We start from the raw sequence: 5643 nt of genomic DNA, 5'->3' as shown, positions 1-5643 counted from the left end.
CTGCTACAGTCAATGTGTAATAACATCATTTCTGAAAAATCATGTCTCCTTTAGGCCAAATTATCCCTTAAATATGCTATTCTACTGCCCTCTCTCTCTGGGGAGCAAAGAGGCTGTAAGTGGGGACAAGGAGGTTATGAATGTGCTTTCTCCCATTCGCTCTCCACTACTAGTTAGGTGCATAAAGTGCACTCCATGTACACATAGAATAGGACCTGGAGAGACTGTGCCTTCTAATAAGTATTTAGGAGCCTCACTTGAGGCACCCAAGTCTGAATATTTTGGCCATAAAGCATCCAGATGCAGTGGCGTCTGTGTTACAATTACTTCCTTTTCCCAGCACATCACTGCCTTGCAGAGGTATAACTCCATTCTCTGTTGGGCATTTAGCTATAGATAAATATTTGAAACTGTCAGAGATATATACACAAGAAAAAGTGAAATTGGCTTAGGAAAGAACCAACTGCAATTTTTCAACAACTTTTGAACAAACTGCAGCTTTAACTGGATATCAGTAAAGTAAATGATCATGCATGCCAGAAAGCAGAATATTGCTCTTTAAGATTTTTTTTATTGTCATTTGCGCAATCATTACTAAAAGTAGCTTTTGGTTGGTGAGCAAAGGGTCCTGTTATAGTTTGTAACTGCCAGTTTTACTAATAAATGATGCTAATAAAAATGTATAAAATAAATAAACTTACTTGATATGTTTACAATCATCTTGAGTAAAGAAGTATAGTGATCATTGGTGGGATATACCACTTAAATTAACAAACAAGAAAAAAAATAGTTTGGAGAAATCTATGTAATTTAATATAATAAGCAAATATCTAAGTGAATGAGGTGCTGCTCAGTAAAGAATTCGGAAATACTTGGTCAATTTCATCCTTGGTGTAACTCTACTCAGATTCACCAGGACAAATTTGACCCATGGGTTACAGCGCCCACTGAAGTAGAAGCCTGTCATTTTAGTGCCTAGTTTGATCCCCATGGAGGACTATGGCATCTGCATGGTGTATATATGTGCAGCCACAGTTTATGATAACTACAATACCTAAACCATACAGGGAGCTGTATTGTTTCACCTGCTTGTAGGCATTAATTCTGTTACCAATTGCTGTAGGAAGAATTTGTGACTTGGAAAGTGAATAAATGGGAACTGATTTTTAAATATATATATTTTTTAAGATGTGTCTAGGGCTGATCCTGCAAACATGTGACTCGCACATTTCAATTGATTAGCAGAAAAGGAACTGACTAGAATGTTGTCATGCTACAAAGCGAGGAAGGAAATTGTCTTATTCATCTTAAAGGTATTAAATGAGAAACAATTTCTTTCCCATTCCTGTAGCATTCCAATATTGAGTTTTATTATTGACTGTTGTGATCAATGTATGTTCCCAAGTAAATAACTTGTCAGATGAAAAACTAAATTTTTGGATATCAGAATATGCTTCTGGAAGTTAGATGTGTGAGAGGAGAGAAGGAGGGAAAGATGACATAAAGCACACAGTGACTCAAAATTCAACCACATCTCCTGACTGTCTAAGAACTGGTCTACACTATGAGTTTAGGTCGACTTTAGCAGCGTTAAATCGAATTAAGCCTGGACACGTTCACACGACGAAGCCCTTTCTTTCGACTTAAAAGGCCCTTTAAACCGGTTTCTTTACTCCACCTCCGACGAGGGGATTAGCGATAAAATCGGCCTTAGCGGGTCGGAATTGGGGTAGTGTGGACGGAATTCGACGTTATTAGCCTCCGGGAGCTATCACACAGTGCTTCATTGTGACCGCTCTGGACAGCACTCTCAACTCAGATGCACTGACCAGGTAGACAGGAAAAGCCCCGCGAACGTTTGAATTTCATTTCCTGTTTGCCCAGCGTGGAGAGCACAGGTGACCACGCAGAGCTCATCAGCACAGGTAACCGTGATGGAGTCCCAGGATCGCAAAAGAGCTCCATCATGGACCGAACGGGAGGTACGGGATCTGCTCTCCATATGGGGAGATGAATCAGTGCTAGCTGAACTCTGTAGCAGTAAACGAAATGGCAAAATATTAGAAAAGGTCTCCAAGGCCATGAAGGACAGAGGCCATAACAGGGATGCACAGCAGTGCCACGTGAAAATTAAGGAGCTAAGGCAAGCCTACCACAAAGCCAGAGAGGCAAACGGAAGGTCCGGAACAGAGCCGCAAATATCCCGCTTCTACGCGGAGCTGCATGCCATGCTAGGGGGTGCAGCCACCACTACCCCAACCGTGTGCTATGACTCCCTCACTGGAGAAACACACAGGGAAGCGGGTTCGGGGTACGAGGAAGATGAGGATGAAGATAATGTAGATAGCTCACAGCAGCAAGGAAGCGGAGAAACCGGTTTCCCCAACAGCCAGGATATGTTTATCACCCTGGACCTGGAACCAGTAACCCCCGAACTCACCCAAGGCGTGCTCCCAGACCCTGAGGGCACACAGGGGACCTCTGGTGAGTGTACCTTTGTAAATATTACACATGGTTTAAAAGCAAGCGTGTTTAATGATTAATTTGCCCTGGCAATCGCGGCCAGTACAGCTACTGGAAAAGTCTGTTAACGTGTATGGGGATGAAATCCTCCAGGGACATCTCCAGAAAGCTCTCCTTCATGTACTCCCAAAGCCTTTGCAAAAGGTTTCTGGGGAGGGCTGCCTTATCCCGTCCGCCATGGTAGGACACTTTACCACGCCAGGCCAGTAGCACGTAGTCTGGAATCATTGCATAACAAAGCATGGCAGCGTATGGTCCCGGTGTTTGCTGGCATGCAGACAACATCCATTCCTTATCGCTCTTTGTTATCCTCAGGAGAGTGATATCATTCATGGTCACCTGGTTGAAATGGGGCAATTTTATTAAGGGGACATTCAGAGGTGCCCCTTCCTGCTCTGCTGAACAGAAATGTTCCCCGCTGTTAGCCACGCGGTGGGGGGGAGGGGTGAAGTGATCATCCCTGATAATTGGGTGGGGGGGGGGGGTTAGTTGGGTTTGTGCTGCATGTTAACCCGGAAACCGCAGCCCCTCCTTTTACATTGCAAACCCATTTTAAATGGCCAACCCAACGGGTGCTTGGTATGGGAAATGAGGGCGCTACTGTTTGAAACCATTCCCACATGTTAAGAAGGTTAAAAAAGCCAAAAGACTGTGGCTTACCATGGCTGCCTGCAAGCCGAAATCTGTTGCCTCGCACTGCGTGAGTGATCTCTCACACCAAACCGGCAGTCCCTCAATATAAGAGGAAAAATGCGACCTTGTAACGAAAGCACATGTGCTGTGTAATGTGAACAGCAAAATTTAACGTGAAAGAGTGTACCCATTGTTCTCTAAAATGTGTCTTTTTTTAACCACCTCTCCCTTCTCCTCCACCAGCTGCAAATGTTTCTCCTTCACAGAGGCTAGTGAAGATTAGAAGGAGAAAACGGCGGACTCGGGCTAATATGTTCACGGAGCTCCAGATGTCCTCCCACGCTGAAAGAGCACAGCAGAATGCGTGGAGGCAGTCAATGTCAGACTACAGAAAAGCACAGTATGAACGAGAGGAGAGGTGGCGGGCTGAATCGCGGGATGAACAGAGCAAGTGGCGGGCTGAAGATGATAGGTGGCGTCAGTTTGCAGACAGAAGGCAAGAGTCGATGCTCCGGCTGCTGGAGCATCAAACTGATATGCTCCAGCGTATGGTTGAGCTGCAGGAAAGGCAGCAGGAGCAGAGACCGCCGCTACAGCCCCTGTGTAACCAACAGCCCTCCTCCCCAAGTCCCATTGCCTCCTCACCCAGACGCCCAAGAACACGGTGGGGGGGCCTCCGGCCACCCAGTCACTCCACCCCAGATGATTGCCCGAGCATCAGAAGGCTGGCCTTCAATAAGAGTTAAAGTTTTAAACTGCAGTGTGTCCTTTTCCTTCCCTCCTCCCCCACCCATCCCGGGCTACCTTGGCAATTATTCCCCTAGTTGTGTGATGAATTAATAAAGAATGCATGAATGTGAAGTAACAATGACTTTATTGCCTCTGCAAGTGGCGCTCGAAGGGGGGAGGGGAGGGTGGGGTGGTTGGTTTACAGGGAAGTAGAGTGAACCGGGGGGGGGGGGGCAGAGGGTTCATCAAGGAGAAACAAACAGAAATTTCACACCGTAGCCTGGCCAGTCACAAAACTCATTTTCAAAACTTCTCTGATGCACACCGCGCCCTGCTGTGCTCTTCTAACCGCCCTGGTGTCTGGCTGCGCGTAATCAGTGGCCAGGCGATTTGCTTCAACCTCCCACCCCGCCATAAATGTCTCCCCCTTACTCTCACAGATATTGTGGAGCGCACAGCAAGCAGAAATAACAATGGGGATATTCTTTTCGCTGAGGTCTGAGCGAGTCAGTAAGCTGCGCTAGCGCGCTTTTAAACGTCCAAATGCACATTCCACCACCATTCGGCACTTGCTCAGCCTGTAGTTGAACAGGTCCTGACTCCTGTCCAGGCTGCCTGTGTACGGCTTCATGGCATTAAAGGGTAGGCTGGGTCCCCAAGGATCACGATAGGCATTTCAACATCCCCAACGGTTATTTTCTGGTCCGGGAAGAAAGTCCCTTCCTCCAGCTTTCGAAACAGACCAGAGTGCCTGAAGACGCGAGCAGCATGTACCTTTCCCGGCCCTCCCACGTTGATGTTGGTGAAACGTCCCTTGTGATCCACCAGGGCTTGCAGCAGCATTGAAAAGTACCCCTTGCGGTTTATGTATTCGGTGGCTTGGTGCTCCGGTGACAAGATAGGGATATGGGTTCCGTCTATCGCCCCACCACAGTTTGGGAATCCCATTGCAGCAAAGCCATCCACTATGGCCTGCACGTTTCCCAGAGTCACTACCCTTGATATCACCAGGTCTTTCATTGCCCTGGCAACTTGGATCACAGCAGCCCCCACAGTAGATTTGCCCACTCCAAATTGATTCCCGACTGACCGGTAGCTGTCTGGCGTTGCAAGCTTCCACAGGGCTATCACCACTCACTTCTAACTGTGAGGGCTGCTCTCATCCTGGTATTCTGGCGCTTCAGGGCAGGGGAAAGCAAGTCACAAAGTTCCATGAAAGTGCCCTTATGCATGCGAAAGTTTCGCAGCCACTGGGAATTGTCCCACACCTGCAGCACGATCCGGTCCCACCAGTCTGTGCTTGTTTCCCGGGCCTAGAATCGGCGTTCCATGGCATGAATCTGCCCCAGTAACACTATGATTTGCACATTGCTGGGGCCTGTGCCTTGTGAGAGGTCTATGTCCATGTCAATTTCCTCATCACTCTCGTCGCCGGGCTGCAATCGCCTCCTCGGCTGGTCCTGGTTTTGCTTTGGCATGTCCTGGCTCTGCATATACTCCAGGACAATGCGCGTGGTGTTCATAGTGCTCATAATTGCCGCGGTGATCTGAGCGGGCTCCATGATCCCAGTGCTATGGCGTCTGGTCTGAAAAAAGGCGCGAAACTAGTATCGGACGGACGGAGGGAGGAAGGGAGGGAGAGAGAGGCGAGTGACGACATGGCGTACAGGTACAGGGAATTAAAATCAACAAAGGTGGCTGTGCATCAGGGAGAAACACAAACAACTGTCACACAGAATGTTCCACCCCCCCCCCCCC

Source organism: Terrapene carolina, unplaced genomic scaffold (assembly GCF_002925995.2).
Source record: "Terrapene carolina triunguis isolate 2854851 unplaced genomic scaffold, T_m_triunguis-2.0 Scaffold23, whole genome shotgun sequence".
NCBI classification, from domain to species: Eukaryota; Metazoa; Chordata; order Testudines; family Emydidae; genus Terrapene; species Terrapene triunguis.
This window is presented reverse-complemented; position numbering follows the sequence as displayed.